At 43.7% G+C, this 25,081-nt stretch overlaps 1 long non-coding RNA gene across 1 annotated transcript; it reads right to left on the bottom strand.

Moving 5' to 3' along the window:
- Positions 1-18,013: 18,013 nt before the first annotated feature.
- On the bottom strand, positions 18,014-24,255 carry LOC138988298 (uncharacterized). Its single transcript, XR_011464613.1, has 3 exons — positions 24,133-24,255; positions 19,601-19,690; positions 18,014-19,121 (listed from the first exon to the last, which is right to left on the bottom strand). It is a non-coding gene; the product is annotated as an uncharacterized lncRNA (long non-coding RNA).
- Positions 24,256-25,081: the final 826 nt, after the last annotated feature.

Raw genomic sequence — 25,081 nt, 5'->3', positions numbered from 1 at the left:
TGCTCAAATGCCACCTGCTCAGAGAAGCCTTTTCTGGTCACCCTGGCAACACATCTTTGCTACTTTTCTCCTCCTGCACTGTCTAGTTTTTCTTCCAAGCACTTATCACCATCTGCAGAGTTCTTTGTTTATCTGTTATTTGATGTTTCTTTTAGAAAACAAGCTTCTGGAGGACAGGTACCCGGATGCCCAGGTCAGTGCCCACCCAGCACGTAGTTGATACCCTAGAGTGAGTGGGCTTCCTAAGGGAATGTTCACTGTCTGAAATGACATTTACCAGCAGTCCCCAACCTTTCTGGCACCAGAGACCAGTTTCATGGAAGACAGTTTTTCCACAGAACCAGGGGTGGGGTGGAGGATGGTTTGGGGATAATTTAAGCACATTACATTTATTGTGCACTTTATTTCTATTATTATTACATCAGATCAGATCAGATCAGTCGCTCAGTCGTGTCCGACTCTTTGCGACCCCATGATTCGCAGCACGCCAGGCCTCCCTGTCCATCACCAACTCCCGGAGTTCACTCAGACTCACGTCCATCGAGTCAGTGATGCCGTCCAGCCATCTCATCCTCTGGCATCCCCTTCTCCTCCTGCCCCCAATCCCTCCCAGCATCAGAGTCTTTTCCAATGAGTCAACTCTTTGCATGAGGTGGCCAAAGTACTGGAGTTTCAGCTTTAGCATCATTCCTTCCAAAGAAATCCCAGGGCTGATCTTCTTCAGAATGGACTGGTTGGATCTCCTTGCAGTCCAAGGGACTCTCAAGAGTCTTCTCCAACACCACAGTTCAAAAATATCAATTCTTTGGTGCTCAGCCTTCTTCACAGTCCAACTCTCACATTCATACATGACCACAGGGAAAACCATAGCCTTGACTAGACGGACCTTTGTTGGCAAAGAAATGTCTCTGCTTTTGAATATGCTGTCTAGGTTGGTCATAACTTTCCTTCCAAGGAGTAAGCATCTTTTAATTTCATGGCTGCAGTCACCATCTGCAGTGATTTTGGAGCCCAGAAAAATAAAGTCTGACACTGTTTCCACTGTTTCCCCATCTATTTCCCATGAAGTGATGGGACCAGATGCCACGATCTTCGTTTTCTGAATGTTGAGCTTTAAGCCAACTTTTTCACTCTCTACTTTCACTCTCACCAAGAGGCTTTTGAGTTCTTCTTCACTTTCTGCCATAAGGGTGGTGTCATCTGCATATCTGAGGTTATTGATAGTTCTCCCGGCAATCTTGATTCCAGCTTGTGTTTCTTCCAGTCCAGCGTTTCTCATGATGTACTCTGCATATAAGTTAAATAAACAGGGTGACAATATACAGCCTTGACGAACTCCTTTTCCTATTTGGAACCAGTCTGTTGTTCCATGTCCAGTTCTAACTGTTGCTTCATGACCTGCATACAGATTTCTCAAGAGGCAGATCAGGTGGTCTGGTATTCCCATCTCTTTCAGAATTTTCGATAGTTTATTGTGATCCACACAGTCAAAGGCTTTGGCATAGTCAAGAAAGCAGAAATAGATGTTTTTCTGGAACTCTCTTGCTTTTTCTATGATCCAGTGGATGTTGGCAATTTGATCTCTGGTTCCTCTGCCTTTTCTAAAACCAGCTTGAACATCAGGAAGTTCCTGTTCACATATTGCTGAAGCCTGGCTTGGAGAATTTTGAGCATTACTTTACTAGCGTGTGAGATGAGTGCAATTGTGTGGTAGTTTGAGCATTCTTTGGCATTGCCTTTCTTTGGGATTGGAATGAAAACTGACCTTTTCCAGTCCTGTGGCCACTGCTGAGTTTTCCAAATTTGCTGGCATATTGAGTGCAGCACTTTCACAGCATCAGCTTTCAGGATTTGGAATAGCTCAACTGGGATTCCATCACCTCCAATAGCTTTGTTCGTAGTGATGCTTTCTAAGGCCCACTTGACTTCACATTCCAAGATGTCTGGCTCTAGGTCAGTGATCACACCATCGTGATTATCTGGGTCATGAAGATCTTTTTTGTACAGTTCTTCTGTGTATTCTTGCCATCTCTTCTTAATATCTTCTGCTTCTTTTAGGTCCATACCATTTCTGTCCTTTATCAAGCTCATCTTTGCATGAAATGTTCCTTTGGTATCTCTAATTTTCTTGAAGAGATCTCTAGTCTTTCCCATTCTGTTGTTTTCCTCTATTTCTTTGCATTGATCGCTGAGGAAGACTTTCTTATCTCTTCTTGCTATTCTTTGGAACTCTGCATTCAGATGTTTATATCTTTCCTTTTCTCTTTTGCTTTTCACTTCTCTTCTTTTCACAGCTATTTGTAAGGCCTCCCTAGACAGCCATTTTGCTTTTTTGCATTTCTTTTCTATGGGAATGGTGTTGATCCCTGTCTCCTGTACAATGTCACAAACTTCATTCCATAGTTCTTCAGGCACTCTATCTATCAGATCTAGGCCCTTAAATCTATTTCTCACTTCCACTGTATAATTATAAGGGATTTGATTTAGGTCATACCTGAATGGTCTAGTGGTTTTCCCTACTTTCTTCAATTTCAGTCTGAATTTGGCAATAAGGAGTTCATGGTCTGAGCCACAGTCAGCTCCTGGTCTTGTTTTTGCTGACTGTATAGAGCTTCTCCATCTTTGGCTGCAAAGAATATAATCAATCAGCCCCCCCTCAAATCATCAGGCATTAAATCCTAGAGGTTGGGGACCCTGATTAAATCAAAATCTCCCTGTACATGAGCACTGACCTACCTAACACTGTGTTATGACAAGGCTTCCTAGGAAAGTCAAGGCTAAAATTGAATAGATTGTTAAATGTTTACTTAATCAGTAATTTTCTGATTAATCTGGAATTTAATAGTAAAAGTGCATGCATGCATACATACTAAGTTGCTTCTCTCATGTCCAACTCTTAGCAACTCTATGGACTATAGCCTGCCAGGTTCCTCTGTCCATGGGATTCTCCAGGCAAGAATAGTAGAGTGGGTTGCTATGCCCTCCTCCAGGGGGTTTTCCCAACCAAGGGATGGAACTCGAGTTTCTTACATCTCCTGCATTGTAGGCAGATTCTTAACCTCTGAGCCACCTGGAAGCCCCAATAGTTAAAGTGCCACATGTAAATATATACGTAGTAAGAAAGAGTAAATTTGTGATGAATGGTGCAGGTGGTGAGACTGATTGCCAGTCTTGTAGCCATTAGCTCCCTAGCCCTGTTCTAGCAGAGAACACACCTTCCTGCAGCAGCCATGAAGATGATCCACCTTGATCCCTAACTTCTGAACCCAAGCAAACACTCCCTGTGCTGCCCCATGTCAAGGACTTGACCCCTTACTGTGATTAACCTGCCCCATAGCCCAAGAGGTACTGTGGCCCCCACATTTTTAGATGAAGAAGCTGAGGCTCAGAGATGTGGAGCCAAGGTCACCAAGGAAGAAGGTGTCTCAAATCCAGGGCCTGCTGCCAAGCCCACGTGCTGTGTTGGGGGCCCCCCTCCATTTGCCAGTGCGTCCTAACCCTGGTCACTTCTTATCTGTTCTGCCTGTTGGGGACTGTGAGTGCCCACATGTCTTCCAGAGTGTGAGTCTCTCACCTTTGCAGCTGGACAAGTGTTGTTGCCTTCCACCTGTGGAAGCAAAGCCCCTGTCCCCAGGAGCCCACAGCAGGCCTCTGCCCAATCACCTGCTGGTGGCCTGGGTGCTGTCATGGGCAGGGATGCTGGTCCCACCACAAGCCACCACTCAAAATGTGAAAATCACATGATTCCAGTAGAATATAAGCTCTCAGAAGGCAGAGTCTTTGTCTGCCTTGTCACCTGCCACATTCCAGGCCCCTGGAAAAGCATCAATATACTTCTTAATGCTGACAACATGCAGCCTGATGGTCACAAATCTCAGACTTGTGGGCTGCTAATGCCTGTCTCCCCCATTCAGTGGTGAGGTTCCCCAGGCAAAGACTAAGCTTATGCATCTTTGTATCCTCCAAATTCCAGCATTTGTTCCTTCAATTCCTTAGTTTAGTCAACAAATGTTTATTATGGGTCAGGCACAGGCCTGAAGGATACAGCAAGAAAACAAAACAGGCAAAAACCCTTGGCCTCATGGTGCTAGGGTTTCAGCCAAGGTTTACCAGAGGTGTTTTTTGGGCCAGGAACCAAGCTAGGCCCTGGGGACATGACAGTGAACAAGGCAAAGAGGCCCCAGCAAGCAAACAAAGAAACAAATGAAATCATTACTAAGACGACAGCCATGGCTAGCCCAGGGCATGACAGGCACTCAATCGGTGTTTGAAAGAGAGAGGTACAGGGTAGTTACTAAGAGAAGAGACTCTGGGAAGCAAAAGGCCAAGGCTTGAAACCCAGCTCTCCCTTTCACCAGCTGAGTGGCCTGGTGTGGTCAGCTCACCTCTGTTAAGGCCAAGCTTTTCACCTGCTGGGCTTACTACATGGTGCAGCTGTGATTACATGAGTTGGGAATAGGGAGGGAAGCAGAGAGAAGAAAGTCCCTCAGGAAACAGGCAAGCCAGTCCTGAGTCAAGGTGCAGGGGAAGTCAGAATAGGGGCATAGTAAGAGGCCAAGCTCCCGGAGATAGTGAAGGACAGGAAAGCCTGGTGTGCTACAGTTCACGGGGTCTCAAAGAGTCAGACACGACTGAGTGACTGAACAACTTGTGACCTATACTCCTGCCCCCTCCTGGGCCTAACACCAGTCAAAAGTAACAGCTAGGCAACAACCCACGCACAGCACCACCCTCCCCCCACCCCCCCTCTGTATTCATGACACACCTAGGACTGTTTTTGCAGGAATTTTTCATCCAACATTCAAATATCAATTAACATTAATGTTCAGCTGAAGAAGTTTGGTCAAGCCCTTCCTGCCCTAGATTTGACTGGGATTGGGCAACCCCTATGTCTCCCTGGATCAGTTGAGCTCACATGCAGCCCACCCCAACAACATCAAATGCAGAACTCAAGGAGCAGTGAACACTTGCTGGTGGCAGGAAGCAGGCGGTGGCGGAGGAGGGCTGTCAGCCTTCAAATCATCAAATCAAATCAAATCTGTATTTGATCATTCATCCATCCAAGACATATTTCTCCAAAACCTCAAGGTACAGGGTGGTGTTGGCCTAGAGTGTGAATCTGGTAACAGGTCACTCTGATTCTGCACATGCTCCTTCCTTTTCTAGAAGATCCTTCCACCTCCCACTAGCATCACCCTGTCCCCACCTGCCCAGCTCCCCTCCATCTGGTGAATGTCCTCCACCAAGGCTAAGTTCAGACACATTTCCTCTTGACCACCTCTCCCAGTCTGGCTGCCCATTCCCTGTGTTCCCACAGGACCCCACCCTGCAATTAGCTCAGTCCTGCCCTGGGCCTGCTAGATAGTAACCACCTGTCTCTTGGTCTTCCTTTTTCTCTAGACAGTGACCTTCTTGAGGGCAGGTACTGGCTTTTTCTATTTATACAGTGCCAACCCAGTGCCTCAAAATGGAGTTAAAGTTTGATAAATATGTGTTGCCTGTTTGTGTGTCCATTCCTCACACTAGTCTGTGAGCTCTCACAGGTGAGAACTCTGTTTTGATCATAAATCATATCATAAATTAAGATAGATTAAGAAATTGAGTTAAATAGAGAAGTGCCCTGGCCTCGGGTACAGCAGGCAGAGTTGAAGAACCATGTACAATTGAAAACAGAAGCAGTGAGTGAAAATCTACTTATTGAACAATGAGACCATCCTTGTCTTCCACCCTCAAGCTCCCCCATATCCTCAGCTTCCAGGACATGGGCAGTCAGGTGAAAAAATTTTATTCTTTTAGTGTAAAGCTCATGGCTCAGTTGGTAAAGAATACACCTGCAATTCAGTAGGCCCCAGTTCGATTCCTGGGTCAGGAAGATCCCCTGGAGAAGGGATGGGCTACCCACTCCAGTATTTCAGGGCTTCCCTTGTGGTGCAGCTGATAAAGAATCTGCCTGCAATGCGGGAGACCTGGGTTCTATCCCTGGGTTGGGAAGATCCCCTGGAGAACCCACTTCAGTTCTCTGGCCTGGAGAATTCCACGGACTGTGTAGTCCATGGGGTCGCAGAGTTGGACATGACTGAGCGAGTTTCACTTTCACTTTCAAAGCTCATTTATACATACAGTACCTAAACAGATGTATATTTAAGATATAAAAACTGTACAGGGTAGAGGCAACTAGGAACAAAATGTCTATAAAGTCTTGCTGTGGTGGGGAAGAGGTGGTGGGTGATAATGATGGAAAGGTTGAGAAACACTGGGTTAGACAGTGGAAGACACTGACAGGAGACTAGGGCGAGAAGCCACTGGAGGCGGAAGCCCTTTCTCTCCTCTGCCTCTCTGCTCTCTCCTAGGCAGCATCCCTGGCAGTGGCCATATCCCTACCTTGAATCAGCTTATGCGGATACCACACAGCCCCAGGGCTCGAGTTGTGCTAGCTCCCTTTTGTCTCTTCAGACTGGAGGTGGTAACAGCGTCTTGTTATTGCTGACCCCTGGGTTGCCTCACAATCCTGTCTGACCTCTTAGCTCTTCCATCACTTATACAGTCATTCTCCTGATTAAATTCCTTCTGTTAATAATGGGAGGGGAATGTGGCAGCCCTATTTGGGCTTCACAAGCTTTGTACTTCATATTGCAGTGAGAAACATTTTTTTAATTTAATTAAAATATTTAATTAAATTATGATATTTAATTAAATTGAGTTAAGTAGAGAAGTACCCTGGCCTGGGGTGCAGCAGGCAGAGTTGAAGAACCTTGTACAATTGAAAAAGGAAGCAGTAAGTGAAAATCTACTTATTGAACGATGAGACCATCTTTGTCTTCCACCCCAAGCTCCCCCACACCCTCAGAATGAAAACCACAATCACAGAAAACTAATCAAACTGATCACATGGACCACAGCCTTGTCTAACTCAATGGAACTATGAGCCATGCCATGTAGGGCCACCCAAGATGGATGGATCGTGGTGGAGAGTTCTGACAGAATGTGGTCCACTGGAGAAGGGAATGGCAAACCACTTCAGTATTCTTGCCTTCAGAACCCCATGAACAGTATGAAAAAGCAAAAAGATAGGACACTGAAAGATGGACGCCCCAGGTCGGTAGGTGCCCAATATGCACTGGAGAAGAGTGGAGAAATAACTCCAGAAAGAATGAAGACACGGAGCTAAAGCAAAAACAATGCCCAGATGTGGACATGACTGGTGATGGAAGTAAGGTCCGATGCTGTAAAGAACAATATTGCATAGGAATCTGGAATGTCAGGTCCATGAAACAAGGCAATTGAATGTGGTTATTCAAGAGACAGCAAGAGTGAACATCGGCATTTTAGGAATCAGTGAACTAAAATGAACTGGAATGGGTGAATTTAATTCGGATGACCATTAAATCTACTATTGTGGGCAAGAATCCCTTAGAAGAAATGGAGTAGCCACCATAGTTAACAAAAGAGTCTGAAATGCAGTTCTTGGGTGCAATCTCAAAACTGACAGAATGATCTCTATTCATTTCCAAGGCAAACCATTCAATATCACAATAATCCAAGTCTATGCCCTAACCAGTAATGCTGAAGAAGCTGGAGTTGAATGGTTCTGTGAAGACCTACAAGACCTTCTAGAACTAACACTCCAAAAAGATGTCCTTTTTGGACAGGGAAAAGGCTTTTTTTTTTTTTTTTTTTTTTTTACCAAGAGAACACACTGGTCATAGCAAACACCCTCTTCCAACAACACAGGAGAAGACTCTACACATGGACATCACCAGATGGTCAATACCAAAATCAGACTGATTATGTTCTTTGCAGCTTAAGATGGAGAAGCTCTATAGAGTCAGAAAAAACAAGACCAGGAGCTGACTGTGACTCAGATCATGAACTCCTTATTGCCAAATTCAGACTGAAATTGAAGAAAGTAGGGAAAACCACTAGATCATTCAGGTATGATCTAAATCAAATTCCTTATGATTATACAGTGGAAGTAACAAATAGATTCAAAGGATTAGATCTGATAAACAGAGTGCCTAAAGAACTTTACACAGAGGTTCGTGCCATTATACAAAAGGCAGTGATCAAGACCATCCCCAAGAAAAATAAATGCAAAAAAGCAAAGTGGTTGTCTGAGGAGGCTTTACAAATAGCTGAGGAAAGAAAAGAAGCAAAAAGCAAAGGAGAAAAGGAAAGATATATCCATTTGAATGCAGAGTTCTAAAGAATAGCAAGGAGAGATAAGAAAGCCTTCCTCAGTGATCAGTGCAAAGAAATAGAGGAAAACAATAGAATGGGAAAGACTAGAGATCTCTTCAAGAAAATTAGAGATACCAAGGGAACATTTCATGCAAAGATGGGCACAATAAAGGACAGAAATGGTATGGACCTAACAAAAGCAGAAGATATTAAAAAGAGGTGGCAAGAATACACATAAGAACTATACAAAAAAGGTATCTTCATGACCCAGATAACCACGATGGTGTGATCACTCACCTAGAGCCAGACATCCTGGAATGAGAAGTCAAGTGGGCCTTAGGAAGCATCACTATGAACAAAGCTAGTGGAGGTGATGAAATTCCAGTGGAGCTATTTCAAGTCCTAAAAGATGATGCTGTGAAAGTGCTTCACTCAATATGCTAGCAAATTTGGAAAACTCAGCAGTGGTCACAGGACTGGAAAAGGTCAGTTTTCATTCCAATCCCAAAGAAAGGCAATGTCAAAGAATGTTCAAACTACCGGACAATTGCAGTCATCTCAACACTCTAGCGAAGTAATTCTCAAAATTCTCCAAGCCTGGCTTCAACAGTACATGAACCAAGAACTTCCAGATGTTCAAGCTGGATTTAGAAAAGGCAGAGGTACCTGAGATCAAATTGACAACATCTGTTGGATCATTGAAAAAGCAAGAGAGTTCCAGAAAAACATCTATTTCTGCTTTATTGACTATGCCAAAGCCTTTGACTGTGTGGATCACAACAAGCTATGGAAAATTCTTAAAGACATGGGAATACCAGACCACCTCACCTGTCTCTTGAGAAACCTATATGCAGGTCAGGAAGCAACAGTTAGAACTGGACTTGGAACAGCAGACTAATTCCAAATTGGGAAAGGAATACATAAAGGCTATATATTGTCACCCTGATGTATATTCAGAGTACATCATGAGAAATGCTGGGCTGGATGAAGCACAAGCTGGAATCAAGATTGCCGGGAGAAATATCAATAACCCCAGATATGCAGATGACCTGACCCTTATGGCAGAAAGTGAAGAAGAACTAAAGAGCCTCTTGATGAAAGTGAAAGAGGAGGATGAAAAAGTTGGCTTAAAACTCAACATTCAGGAAAATAAGATTATGGCATCCAGTCCCATCACTTCACAGCAAATAGATGGGGAAACAATGGAAAGAGTGAGAGATTTATTTTTATGGGCTCCAAAATCACTTCAGATAGTGACTGCAGCAATGAAATTAAAAGATACTTGCTCCTTGGAAGAAAAGCTCTGACAAACCTAGACAACATATTAAAAAGCAGAGACATTACTTTGCCAACAAAGGTCCATCTAGTCAAAGCTATGGTTTTTCCAGTAGTCATGTATGGATGTGAGAGTTGTACTATAAAGAAAGCTGGGTGCCAAACAATTGATGCTTTTGAACTGTGGTGTTGGAGAAGACGTTTGAGAGTCCCTTGGACTGCAAGGAGATGTCCTTTTTGGACAGGGAAAAGGCTTTTTTTTTTTTTTTACCAAGAGAACACACTAGTCAGTTCTAAAGGAAATCAGTCTTGAATATACATTGGAAGGACTGATGCTGAAGCTGATACTCCAATACTTTGGTCACCTAATGAGAACTGACTCACTGGAAAAGACCCTGATGCTGGGAAATATTGAAGGCAGGAGGAGAAGGGGATGACAGAGGATGAGATGGTTGGATGGCATCACTGACTAAAGGGACATGAGTTTGAGTAAACTCCAGGAGTTGGTGATGGACAGGGAGGCCTGGCGTGCTGCAGTCCATGGGGTTGCAGAGTTGGACATGACTGAGTGACTGGAGTGAACTGAAAATATTTAATACTTCCAGAAGCGATAGTGGCTCATGTTGTAAATTAAAACAATAGCTGGCTCCAAACAGAAGAGATGTAGGGTGAAATAAAGACACTGAATATGCAATGTTTTAGTTCTGGAGGATGGAGACACGCAAACCTTCCTCAGGTGTCCTACATGGCTGAGAACCTTTCTGTTCAATCAGCCCAGAGCCCCCGTGGACATTCTGGATATTTCCCATTTGTAAGCCCTTCCCTGCTTTCCCTCTACCCAAGCCCTCTGATGAGGTTTCCCTGATAGCTCCCTTGGTAAAGAATCCACCTGCAATACAGGAGACCCCAGTTCAATTTCTGGGTTGGGAAGATTTCCTGGAGAAGGGATAAGCTACCCACTCCAAGATTCTTGGGCTTTCATTGTGGCTCAGCTGGTAAGGAATCCACCTATAATGCAGGAGACCTGGGTTCAATTCCTGGGTTTAGAAGATCCACTGGAGGGGGCATGGCAACGCACTCCAGTATTCTTGCCTGGATAATTCCATGGACAGAGGAGCCTGGCAGGCTATAGTCCATGGGGTTGCAAAGAGTCGGACACAACTGAGTGACTAACTCTTTCTTTCTTTCAAGCCCTCCTGGATGGATGAGTGAAGGTTGTTGAAAGAATTTGTTTACATTCTTATTTAAGATAGTGACAAAATGTTCCCTTCTCCCTACTTTTCCAGGGCAAGTTAAGCATGCCTTTTGTTGATAAACCCACCTCCTCCTCTCAGGATTTTTTTAAGCAGAAGAGAAGAGTGTTCCTCAAGTGAGTGACAAGCCTAAGTGTCACTCTGTTCCTCAGCTGGTAAATGTGAACACCAAGTAGAAAACAAGTTGCAAAGCAGGGGGGTTTTCTGTATCTTCCTCTGACCTGCCTCAACCTAACCCAATGTTTGTTCCCATTTCTCCTTAAAAATAAAAGAAGAACGAAAAGGAACGGAGTAGGGGAGAGAAGGAAATCCTGACTCAGATACATGGGCTCTGAAACACACCTGGTGATCCTGGACCACTGATCTCTGCTTTCTTTTTATTTGTTTATTTGTGTTCTCTAATTTGGTACAAAACAGGATGGGGGGAAACCTTCGGGGCTTTTATTATTTACGTGTGTGTGTGTGTGTGTGTGTGTGTGTGTGTGTGTGTGACAGAAGCCAAACAAGGAAGGGGAATAGCAACGAAGACTCAAGGGAAATTTAACAAAATACCGACATTGGAGTTCCTTCAGGGAGCCCAAAGGCAATCGCTCTTCTCTTGCTTTTTCTCATTTACATTTTCTTCTCTTTCTGCAATGACCATTCTTTGCTTTTGTAATAACAACAACAAACAAATCCCTACACATAAAACAAAAAACAATAAGGATTCTGTCTTGTTTTTAAAAAGTGAAAAAGACAAAACAACAAGGATTTACTGTATAGCATCTGGAACTCTATTCAGTATCTTGAAATAACCTATAATGGAAAAGAATCTGAAGCTGAGCACCTGAAACCAACACAATCTTGTAAAGCAACTATACAGATTAATACATTAAAAAAAAAAGTAGCTGAGAGAAAAAAAATGAAACAGAATAAACTATATGAAAATAGAAACAGTGGTGGGACTTCCCTGGCAGTCCAGCAGCTAAGACTCCATGCTACCAATGAAGGGGACCTGGGTTCAATCCCTGATCAGGGGACTAGATACCATATGCTGCAACTATAGATACCGCATACCACACAGCTAGTAAATGTGAACCCATTTACATGTGAACATGGATGAGATGGTTGGATCGCATCACTGTTTGAGGAAGCTCCAGGAGTTGGTGATGGACAGGGAAGCCTGGTGTGCTGCAGTCCATGGGTTGCAAAGAGTCAGACACGACTGAGAGACTGAAGCACAGGGCTAAACTAAAACCTGGCTGCAACTAAAACCTGGCTCAGCCGCATAAATAAATAAAAACAATTTTTTTTTAAAGAGAAAATAGAAACAGTGGTTATTTCTGAATGATAAGATTTTTTTTCTTTTCACTCATCTCTGATGTCAGCCATGAAAAACTATTCCTTATACAAGAAAGAGAAAAAAGATAGTTCTGTCTCAGGGTCTCCCTTCACCCACTTCATCACATGTGGAATATCCCATCGCTGCCTCCAAACCTGAGCAGAAACTAAGAAATTCTTTGATTTCTCTCTCTCTTCTCTCTTTCATTGTCTGGGGAAGGAAGAAACAATAAATTAACGTCTAAAGAGGACTTCACCTTTGCTTGGTCTAATTCTGAATCACATTGTGAAAACTTTCTTCCATGGGCTTTTTAAAATTCAAACCAACATATCCATTATGCCAATAGATCATAGTGTTTTTGAGGGAACTGACTATTTCCTGTCATTTTTAATATCCCTCATAGTATCTATTCAGTCACTGGTAATAGGCAACTGGTGCTCCATCATTCACTCAACTAACCTTTACTGGGGGATGCAGGAGCACTATCACCTCAGTGAGGTCCGAGAAAGTAAAGACCAGGCATGGGCCCTGCCTTAAAGGATCCCCCACTCTCACTGCATGGAGAATACATGCATCCACAATAATTATAACCCAGAGTGACAACTATTAACCTGCACAGACCCTGCAGGGTCACAGAGGAAGCCTGGAATTTGTTGGCTTGAATTTTTAAGGGTGCAGGGTGCTGGGTGTCTGGAATGCTAAATTCACTGTATACAGGCTCATGAGAATCTGTGCATTCATGGATATCTCCTTGTCCCACTGACTTGCAAACTAAGCCTGTGGCTCAGCCTGACTCCACGCAGAACTCCCTGCATCCACACTCCCCTTGGCTCTTGGGCTGTCCATTGTTGAGGACTTTGGTCAGATGGAGTCAGACAGCCTCCTCTCACTCTACAGGAGGCCAGACTCTGTCCCTCAATGAAGATTGATGGGACAAGAGCAGAGAATTTGCAATCTAGTAGGAAAAAAGAAAGCTCCAATAGCATCCTCATTGATTTGGGGAGCCTGTTCAAAACTCTCAACTAAACTCCTCAGAATCAACATTACTCCTGCGTGGGCCACATGGAAACATTGAGAACAATGTCTTAGACACTAGGGTCCCGATTACTGAAGTGCCTCCATCATTTACCATTTAATCATCCATCCTTTCAACACATATTGATTTATTACCTACTTGGGCCAAGCCACAACTGGCTCTGGGGGCACAAAGATGAAAGGCTGTGGTCTAGAGGGAAAAAACAAATGCAGGTAACACTTATGCAAAATGGAAGCCTCTAGAAAGCAGATGTGTGTGATAGCAGTGAGACCAGGGTCATCCTACATCATCCAGCGACCTTTTCCCTCCTCAAAGAGTGACTAAGAGTTCACCCCCCAATAAACCACAAAGCTCTGATGGCTCCCTCCCCAGGGAAACCAACATTTGGTTCACCCACTTTCTGGAAGGCAGAAATGTATCTGCCAGTGACGTGACATTGATCCACCCTGCTACACACACACACACACACACACACAAATGGGGCACCAACACTCTCTGGAAAGAAACACATGCAGACACACAAACCCAGAGGACTGACCTCCCTCCCTCCCTCCCTGAGTGCAGGTGGGAAGTTTCCAGAAATGCACCCGTGTCAAGAAAACAGAGAGAAAAGAGCGCAGAAAACACAATGAGGGCTATTTCCATCAGCCCATCAGGCATCAAGACGGGATTTACTTTTCCATCTATTGCTGCGTTTTAAATGCCCAACCACCACCTTTTGTCTCTGCTCTAGAGCCAGCGATTATCAGGGTCCAAAGCTTATTTGCATCCACCACCTTTATTGAAACCACCAAGACCCCGGGGCCACGCACAGCCTCCTGGCTCTGCTGTGAGTGCCAGTAGCATGGTACAGCCTTCTCTGACAGAGGAGACACACACAGGCATCCCAAGAGAAACAGCAATTCCTCCCCAGGTTGCACTGCAGGGTAGCTACCTGAGTCCTGTTGTATCCACTAAACCCAGTGTCCTATTGCTGCCTGGCTCAATGATGGAAGCCAGGAAGAGTGTGAGCCTGGTTTACAACCTTTTGAGAGGCTTTGGGAAGAATTTCCAGGTGGTAGTCTGCATCCAAGACTTCAGTAAGGTTCCTCTGTTGCTGCCCTGGTCAGCAGGGTGAGGCCAATCAAGTGACATAAGCCAGTAGAGGGCTCAGAGGAGTCAAGAAGAGCAAGAACGGGGAGGTCCATTGTCCTCCATGCTGCAAGAACACCCAGGCTCTGGGACCACGGCCTTGAGTTCAGGTCCTGATTCTTCCACCTGTGTGACCCTAACACTGAGCAGTAGTTCCAGGCGCCAAGGGGGGCAGGCTGGCCGCACTCCTCTACCTGCCACTCAGGGCGGGTGTGCAGATTCCATGGCTAAGGCAAGCCAAGTTTCAGACCCCAAGGAGGGCTGCTCCAGCAAGGCCAGTTTCCATCCCTTCCCCAGTGAGGTTTGTACTTATGATGACTTTTTATGCAGATGACAGCACCCTTATGGCAGAAAGTGAAGAAGAACTAAAGAGCCTCTTGATGAAAGTGAAAGAGGAGAGTGAAAAAGTTGGCTTAAAACTCAACGTTCAGAAAACTAAGATCATGGCATCTGGTCCCATCACTTCATGGAAAATAGATGGGGAAACAGTGACAGACTTTATTTTGGCGGGGGGCTCCAAAATCACTGCAGATGGTGACTGCAGCCATGAAATTAAAAGACGCTTACTCCTTGGAAGAAAAGCTATGACCAACCTAGACAGCATTTTAAAAAGCAGATACATTGTCAACAAAGGTCTGTCTAGTCAAGGCTATGGTTTTTCCAGTGGTCATGTATGGATGTGAGAATGGGGCTATAAAGAAAGCTGAGCACGGAAGAATTGATGTTTTTGAACTGTGGTTCAAAATCTTGGCGAAGACCCTTGAGAGGCCCTTGGACTTCAAGGAGATCCAAACCAGTCCATCCTAAAGGAAATAAGTCCTGAATATTCAATGGAAGGACTGATGCTGAAGCTGAAACTCCAATTCTTTGGCCACCTGACACAAGGAGCTGACTCATTTGAAAAGACCCTAATGCTGGGAAAGATTGAAGGTGGGAGGAGAAGGGGACGACAGAGGACAAGATGGTTGGATGGCATCACCGACTCAACGGACATGAGTTTGAGTAAACTCTGGGAGTTGGTGATAGGCAGGGAGGCCTGGTGCGCTATAGTCCATGGGGTTGCAAAGAGTCAGACACAACTGAGCAACTGAACTGACACAGCTTGCGGGACCGTAGTTCACTAGGCTCCCAGGGAATTCCTTTTATGGTGATTCTAAACATCGCTGATGGAAATCCAGGCCCCACCAAGCTGGAATAGGTTTACTATAAGGTATCCCTTAGAACACAGGAAACAGGAAAGGAGACAAAGAGAGGAACAGCTCTCCAAACTTAAGCTCTCCAGACTTAACAGGGGCCCCCAGAAAGCTAAGATCTGCCTGGGCAGATGCTCTCAGCACTCAAACCTCTTCCTCCCTTCCACTCACTAACTCAGTTCTCCTAAATGTCAACACTCTTTCAGGCCTTGGGGACTCTGCACATGCTATTCCCACTACCTAGAAAGCCCTTCTTCCTCTTCTTCACCCGGACACTCCCAATCTGTTCTTCATAACTAAGCTCAGGGAGTTGTTCCTCCTCCAGGAAGCCTTCCTGGCCTCCTCCCAGGCTGGGCTGTGCGTTTCCTCTCTATCTACTGTGGACATCTACCTGTTTGCCCGTCTTGCCACCAGGCCAGGAGGCCTGGGCTAAGGACCAGATTTCAGTGATACATCAATGTTCCCAGTCCTGGCACATGGAAGACACCTAATACATGTCTGATTCATTCATTCAACAAATATTTACTGAGTACATGCTATATGCCTGGCACACCAACACCAGAGTAAACAAAAAGGCCAACTCCCTGTCATCATGAAGCCAGGAGACAGACAATTAAAACAAATTAACCATATAAGTATATTATAACTCAAGTCATGGCAAATTCCAGGAAGATAAACTAAAGCAGAAAAACAAGGATGGGGCTGTGTTAGAGAAGGGACAGCTGTTTATGCAGGGAGGGAAGGGGAAGGGGCACTGGGGGAGCATTGAGCAGAGCTCTGAAGCAAGTGAGGATGGGCCATACGGATATTTACAGGAAGCAGGCTGACTGATTCAACTCCCAGATCTATCAGTTATTACCTGTGTAAGTTTAAGGAAGTCTCCTAACTTCTTTATGCCTCAGTTTTGTCACCTGTATAATGGGAATCTTGCCTACTTCATAGAATTAAGAGGTTTGTTTTTTTTAATTGTGACAAAATTACACATCAATTAAATGTATCGCCTTAGCTATTTTTAAGTGTACTTTTCAAAGGCATTAAGTATGTTCACATTGTTGTGCAACCGTCACCACTATCTATCTCTAGAACCCTTTCCATGATGTAAAATTGGAACTCTGTTCCCGTTAAATGATAACTTCTTATTCCCCTTCCCAGCCCCAGGCAACTGCCATCCTACCTTCTGTCTCTATGAATTTGACAACTCCAGGTACTTCATATAAATGGAATCTTACATTATCTGTCCTTTCACAAGTGGCTTATTTCACTTATTTAGTTTCTCACAGTTCATTCATGTTGTAGCATGTGTTGGGATTTCCTTCCTTTATAAAGCTGAATCATATGTCATGGTCTGTGTATATATACCACACTGTATGTATGTAACACTCACCCATGGATGAACACTTGGATTTCTTCCATGTTTTAGCTATTGTGAATATTCTGCTATGAACATGAGTGTACAAACGTCTCTTCAGATTCCTGCCGTCAATTCTTTTCAGTTATATACCCACAGTGGAATAGTTGGATCACATTGTAATTTTGTTTTTAATTTTTGGAGGAATTACCGAATTGTTTTCCATAGCAACTGCATCATTTGACATTTCCAGCAGCAATGCACAAGTTTTCTAGTTTCTTCACAACCTTGCCATGAATATTTTCTGGTTTTTTGATAGTAGCCGTCCCAATAGGTGTGAAGTGGTATCTCATTGTGGTTTTAGTTTGCATTTCCCTAATGATTAGTGATATTGAGCATCTTTTCACGTGGTTATTGGCCATTTCTATATCTACTTTGGAGACTATCTATTTATCTACTTTTTAGTTTTTTTAGCTGAGCTGCAAAGCATGTGGGATCTTAGTTCCCCAGTCAGGGATTGAACCTGTGCCCTCTGCAGTTGAAGTGCAGAATCTTAACCACTGCACCATCAGAGACGTTTCCTTTGCCTACTTTTTCTATCAGGCTGTTTTTTTTTTTTTTTTTTGCTCTTGCTTTGTAGGAGTTCTTTGAGTATTCTGGATATTAACCCCCTATCAGATATGTGATTTGCAAGTATTTTCTCCCATTCCGTAGGTTGCCTATTCACTCTAATTGTGTCCTTTGAAACACAGAAATTTTTTATTTTGATGCAGCTCAATATTTCTGTTTCTTTTTTGCTGCCTGTGCCTTTGGTGTCATATTGAGAAACCATTGCCACATCCAATGTCATCAAGCTTTTCCTCTGTTTCCCCCTAACAGTTTTATAGTTTCAGCTCTCAGGTGTATGTCTGTGATCTATATATGCCATTATTCTTGCACACAACTTTTTTTCTCTTTGAGTACATAGATCAGGTCTGCATCCCCCACAATATGTAGGACAGTGGAATGCATAGAAGGCGCTCAGTAAAGGAACCTTGCAGATGATAGCAGTGACTACTGGCCAGCAGCCTTCCTGTATGAAACTTCTCTGAGAGAGGATAGGACAGACTAATACAACCACCCAGTCTCAAACCAGCCCACCCCCAAAGGTTTTTAACCAGCCTTTCTTCTCTCGATTAATTGAAAATAGGAGCCAGGAATGAAGCCAAAGGCAGGGCTGGGGTGGGCAGGGCTGGCTTCTCAGGCATCTGTAGAACCACACTGGAGTTTAGCATGAAGGATGTGCTTTGGCATGAAAATGGACTCAAGAGTCCCCACGACGCCATCTTCCTGCTGTTGCCGCTGACCAGCAGCCAGCTATCCTGCCCATCAGTTCTCTCTACTCTGTCTCCAGCTCTGGGCAGAAATAACTGCCTGATTGCAGCAAGGAGGATAAGGCAGGAGGGTGGTGGGCATGAGGAAATAGACATAGTGCCATAACGGGAAAAACTCACAGTGGATCTTTTGGGACAAGGCAGGAAGCCTCAACTCCCAGACAGATCAAAGAGGAAACAACAGTCTAAAAATAGGACCTGGGAGGAGGAAGGAAGGACCAAGAGAGATTAGACTAAAACATCAAAAGAGAAGGGTTACACCAGTGCAGACCAGCCAATTGCCAGGACCCACTTCGGTGCTTGTTACCAGGGGAACAACTTAAAGGCACACAGAATCCATTTGGTCAAACCACACATATGGCAAATCACACATTCACATAGCATCCACTCTGCTTCTACTGGGGTCTGCATCTACCAGGGTCAGGCATGTCCCAGGCCAAGGTGGACTCAGTGACAAGAAAAGCTGTCACACTCCCACAAAGGCTTTAAAGTTCCAGTATGACAATGTGTACTCAATCTCCTTCCCAACTCCCACCACCATGGCAACCAAATCATTTGACAAAAGGAGGCAGGAGGGGATGATTCCCTCCCATCCAGTGGCCTTGTCCTTTGGTATAATAGTTCAAGGTTTTACCACCAACCATTGTGCTGCACTGTATTTGGAAGATCTCAAAGCACCTAGATGCTTATGTCAATGGAGCTAGTTTCACACCCATGGGGTTCCAGAAAGAGTATTCTAAAGCAATGTGTTGGGATAAGTATCTGCTTATTCCAAACCAATGACCCTGAGGAACACTGCATGCATGCGTGCTCAGTTGTCTTCAGCTCTTTATGATCCCATGAACTGCAGCCCACCAGACTTCTCTGTCCATTTAGAATTTTCCAGGCAAGAATACTGGAGCGGGTTGCCATTTCTTACTCCAGGGGATCTTCCTGACCCAGGGATCAAACCCGCATTTCTTGCGTCTCCTGTATTGGCAGGCAGATTCCTTACCTGGGAAGCCCTGAGGAACCTGGCAAAGAACAAAGAGAGAGGTTGAAAGCAACCTGGATATACCCTTGTCCTTCCAATTTTATTTACAAATCAAGTTTTATGTTATCTCATCTTTTGATTAATAACTTATTGATGTTTCTCAACAATAATAAGCAGGAATTCAATAACTCCCGATTGCAAATGTTGGAACCACCAACTCTTGAGCTGGAAGCACCTTGGGCAAGTGCAAAGAACTTGGAGCTGGGCTAGCCCCACACATCCTCTCCTGCAAATTCTCCCATCGTCCCCTTCAACTAGTGAAAGCCAGCATGTGGCAGGCATCCAATAACTGGATGAGGATGGGCGTGATGGAAGTGTGCTGCAGTTTCCTCATTATAAAAGGGAAACAAATATCATGGCCTTATAGAGTTTGTGGAGCAACAAGAGCCTCTGTGGATACAGCTGTCTCATGTTCGCTGCTGCCACGAGTGTGTTACTACATATTGATCCACCACTTACACATCCATGCAGCAAGATTTCCCAGAGAGAAAGAGCCACCCGCTCAGTGGAGTGCCTTAACATCATGATCGCGATGTCTCACATTTCCTTCTGGAAGAAAGGAGGAACAGAGGAGGAAGGGGAAGTCATTCATTCTGGATGCCCACCAAGTAACCTCCTGCCTCACTGCATTATTTCCTTCACTCCTCATGGCAACTCTAATGATAACATGATTTTTCTCATACAATTTGTTCATTCCTATTTAATTTTTATTTTATATTGGAATCATTTAAATTATAATTAAATTATTTATAATTATATATAAATTATTTATAATTATTTAAATTATATTTAAATTATTTATATTTTATATTACTATATATATAGTTGATTAACAATTCTGTGTCAGTTTCAGGTGTATGGCAAAGTGATTCAATTAGACATGTATCTATTCTTTTTCAGATTCTCTTCCCATTTAGGTTGTTAGAGAATAGTAAGCAGAGTTCCTTGTCTGTACAGAAAGTCCCTGTTGGTTATCCATTTTCAATATAACAGTGTGTACGTGTCCATCCCAGACTCCCAAAATAACCCTCCCCCAGTAACCGTAAGTTTGTTCTTTAAGTCTGGAGTCTGTTTCTGTTTCATAAGTAAGTCCCTTGGCATCACTTTTTTAGCTTCCTCATATAAATGATACCATACAAAGTTTGTCTTTTTCTGCCTGACCTACTTCGCTTAGTATGATAATCTCCAAGTCCACCCATATTGCTGCAAATGACATCATTTCATTCTTTTTAATGACTGGGTAATATTCCATTGTATATATGTACCACATCTTCTTTATCCAGTCCTCCATTGATGCGCATTTAGGTTGCTTTCACGTGTTGGCTATTGTAAGCAGCGCTGTAATGTCTAGTGATTATGTTTTATGTTTTATTTTTCCCACTAACGATGAGGAACCCAAGTGAACCTAAAGCCAGAAAGTTTAAGTTGCCCAAGGTCACAAAGCTGTGTGATTTGGACAAAGCTGGGAATCCAACATAGCTCTGAACCAGGACCTATCTTTCCTGAAACCACCAGGACTTGTGGGTTAGTAAGAATAAATGAGGGGGTTTGAATCACCTTCCAGGAACATTTTAAATCACTTTCTCTATGTCTTCTTCACCCTTTACCCTTCAGGTAAACTTCAGGTAACACTGATCCCACAGAGCTGACACCTGAAACTCAGGTCCTGCTCTTAGCCATCAGTGGTGGGGAAGTACTTCATCAGCAGGTAAGCATTCTTTAACACCACACACAAAAATAAATTCAAAATGGATTAAAGACCTAGATAGAAGATCAGATAGTATGAAACTCTTGGAAGAAAACATAAGCGGAACATTCTTTGACATAAATCACAGTAATATCTTTTTGGATCCACCTCCTAGAGTAATGAAAATAACAACAAAAATAAACAAATGCAATCTGATTAAACTTAAAAGCTTTTGTACAGCAAAGGAAACTATAAACAAAATAAAAAGACAACCCCCAAAATGAGAGAAAATATTTGCAAAGAAAGCAACCAACAAGAGATTAATCTCTGAGATATGCAAATAGCTCATGCAGCTCAATATCAATAAAACAAACAGCCCAATCAAAAAATAAGCAGAGGATATAAAAAGACCTTTTTTTCCAAAGAAGACATACTGATGGCCAATAAGTACATGAAAAGATGATAGCTCAGTTCAGTCGCTCAGTCGTGTCCGACTCTTTGCGACTCCATGAATCGCAGCACGCCAGAACTCCCTGTTCATCACCTGCTCCTGGAGTTCACCCAAACTCATGTCCATTGAGTTGGTGATGCCATCCAGCCATCTCATCCTCTGTCGTCCCCTTCTCCTCCCGTCCCCAATCCCTCCCAGCATCAGAGTCTTTTCCAATGAGTCAACTCTTCGCATGAGGTGGCCAAAGTATTGGAGTTTCAGCTTTAGCATCAGTTCCTCCAAAGAACACCCAGGACTGATCTCCTTTAGGATGGACTGGTTGGATCTCCTTGCAGTTCAAGGGACTCTCAAGAGTCTTCTCCAACACCACAGTTCAGAAGCATCAATTCTTTGGCATTCAGCTTTCTTCACAGTCCAACTCTCACATCCATACATGACCACTGGAAAAACCATAGCCTTGACTAGATGGACCTTTGTTGGCAAAGTAATGTCTCTGCTTTTGAATATGCTATCTCGGTTGGTCATAACTTTGCTTTCAAGGAGTAAGCATCTTTTAATTTCATGGTTGCAATCACCATCTGCAGTGATTTTGGAGCCCCCAAAAATAAAGTCTGACACTGTTTCCACTGTTTCCACATCTCTTTGCCATGAACTGATGGGACCAGATGCCATGATCTTCGTTTTCTGTTGAGCTTTAAGCCAACTTTTTCACTCTCCTCTTTCACTCTCCTCTTTCACTTTCATCAAGAGGCTTTTTAGTTCCTCTTCACTTTCTGCCATAAGGGTGGTATCATCTACATATCTGAGGTTATTGATATTTCTCCCGGCAATCTTGATTCCAGCGTGTGCTTCTTCCAGCCCAGCGTTTCTCATGATGTACTCTGCATATAAGTTAAATAAGCAGGGTGACAATATACAGCCTTGATGTACTCCTTTTCCTATTTGGAACCAGTCTGTTGTTCCATGTCCAGTTCTAACTGTTGCTTCCTGACCTGCATATAGGTTTCTCAAGAGACAGGTCAGGTGGTCTGGTATTCACATTTCTTTCAGAATTTTCCGCAGTTTATTGTGATCCACACAATCAAAGGATTTGGCATAGTCAATAAAGCAGAAACAGATGTTTTTCTGGAACTCTCTTCCTTTTTCCATAATCCAGTGGATGTTGGCAATTTGATCTCTGATTCCTCTGCCTTTTCTAAAACCAGCTTGAACATCTGGAAGTCCACAGTTCATGTATTGCTGAAGCCTGGCTTGGAGAATTTTGAGCATTACTTTACTAGCATGTGAGATGAGTGCAATTGTGAGGTAGTTTGAGCATTCTTTGGCCTTGCCTTTCTTTAGGACTGGAATGAAAACTGACCTTTTCCAGTCCTGTGGCCACTGCTGAGTTTTCCAAATTTGCTGGCATATTGAATGCAGCACTTTCACAGCATCATCTTTCAGGATTTGAAATAGCTCAACTGGAATTCCATAGCCTCCACTAGCTTTGTTCGTAGTGATGTTTTCTAAGGCCCACTTGACTTCACATTCCAGGATGTCTGGCTCTAGGTTAGTGATCACACCATCGTGATTATCTTGGTCATGAAGATCTTTTTTGTACAGTTCAACATCGCTAATTATTAGAGAAATGCAAATCAAAACTCCAGTGAGGTATCACCTTGTACTGCTCAGAATGGCCACCGTCAAAAAATCTACAAACAATAAATGCTGGAGAGGCTATGGAGAAAAGGGAACCCTCCTACACAGTTGGTGGGAATGCAAATTGGTACAACCACTGTGGAGAACAGTATGGAGTTTTCTTAAAAAAAAACTAAAAATAGAACTAACATATGGTCCAATAATCCCACTCCTGGACATAAAACTGGAGAAAACCATAATTCAGAAAGATACATGCATCCCAGTGTTCATACAATAGCCAAGAGATGGAAGCAACCTTAATGTCCATTGACAGATGAATGGATAAAGAAGATGTGTACATATATAGAATGGAATATTACTCAGCCATAAAAAATAATGAAATGATGCCATATGTAGAAATATGAATGGATTAGGTGAAGTCAAAGATAAATATATTATCACTTATATGTGGAATCAAAAAAATGATACAAATGAACTTATTTACAAAACAGAAACAGACTCATAGACTTCAAAAACATGCACAAGCACGGCTGCTTATCGTTATCAAAGAGAAAAGATGTGGGGGATGGATAAATTGGAAATTTGGAGTTAACATATACACACTGCTACACATAAAATAGATGGTCAGCAAGAACCTACTGAATAGCATAGGGAACTCTACTCAATGTTCTGTTATAACCTACATGGGAAAAGAATCTGAAAAAAGAATGGATCTATGTATAACTGAATCACTTTGCTGTATACAAAACTACTGTACTCCAAAATAAAATAAAAATGAAAAGAAATAAAGTATCTTGCGGGGCAGAGGAGCCTATTTGCCAGGGAAGCTATTTTGGGTCGGGGTGGAGGTTGGCGTGGAGGTGGAGAGGGGATCCCAAGAGGAGAAATAAGTCAACTTGCAGCTCCTTCCGTACATTTCTGCATTTCTCAACCCACAGCTCACTGCTCATGTTTACAGTGTTACCACAGCTGCCCACTAGAGGGAGTCACTTCCCCCCACCCCACCCCCAAACACACACACACACACACACACAAACACACATGCACACACAACCACACATTCACACGCACAAGCATGGCTGCTTAGGGAAACAGTGCTCTTTCTTCTAAGTAAAGCCACATGACTATGATCTTTCTAAAACAGTCTTCATCAAGAAACAAAGTCATCTACTGGATCATATAAATTTGAACCAATTACAAACTGTGGGGCCTCACCTTGCCAGATGCTACCTGGAGCCAAACCAGCTGCCCAGTCAAGGGGATGCTGACTGGTTAGGCCTGGTTGGTCTTCATGTGCTCCCAGCGTCCTGGTCCTTTCCACTGCCCTCTCTGGGAACCCTGACCCGACTTCTCTGGGAGGAGAAAGTGTATTCTGGGTATTGAGAGGTAGGGTGGGGCAGTGGACACACTCCTGACCTCCTCACCATCCCTTCCTGCTACGCCAAGCTCTCTCCCCAGAGCAGAGGCTGGGCATGGGTCTGGGGAGGCCATAGGTTCCCTTTAGAAGCCGAGTGATTATTTCCTTCCAGAAGAGCAATTGTTACCCTGAGACCTGGGAGCCAGGGAAGCTGCTTCTCCCCTCGGACCCAGCACTGCATCTGTGCAGCTTGAAGGCTGCTCAGAAGAGACAGGAGAGAGGGGACGGGGAGACAGAGAGAGGGAAGGACCGGAGAAGAAAGAGGGGAGAAGGGGGGAGAGAGGAGGGTTGGAGAACAGTTTAGAGGAAGGAGCCAGACATTCAGAAGCAAAAGTGATGATGTTGAGGCTGGTCTTCTGAGTGAAAAACTGTCTTTGGGGTAATTGCAGCAGGAGGATTTCAGAGAAGGAAAATTATCTCATAGCACCAACTCCAAATGATGGCAGCACCCCTTCCCTAACATGAGTCCCTCCCAGTGAGAATTATAGATCTCACCTGCAAGGAAAGATGAGGACCACGCTGACTGCACATAAAGATAACAGTAGCTAAGTCAGAATAGTAGCATTCACTGAGCACCTTCTGTGTGCCCGACATTTGTATACATATTACACTGTGCAGTCTGGGCTCAGTCGCTCAGTCATGTCTGACTCTTTACAATCCCATGAACTGTAGTTTGCCAGGCTCCTCTGTCTATGGAATTTTCCAGGCAAGAATACGAGAGTGAGTTGCCATTTCCTTCTCCAGGGG

The sequence above is a fragment of the Bos mutus genome, chromosome 6, assembly GCF_027580195.1.
Source record: "Bos mutus isolate GX-2022 chromosome 6, NWIPB_WYAK_1.1, whole genome shotgun sequence".
Taxonomy (NCBI): domain Eukaryota; kingdom Metazoa; phylum Chordata; class Mammalia; order Artiodactyla; family Bovidae; genus Bos; species Bos mutus.
Note: the sequence above shows the minus strand (reverse complement) of the source record. Positions and strands in the feature narration are given on the sequence as shown.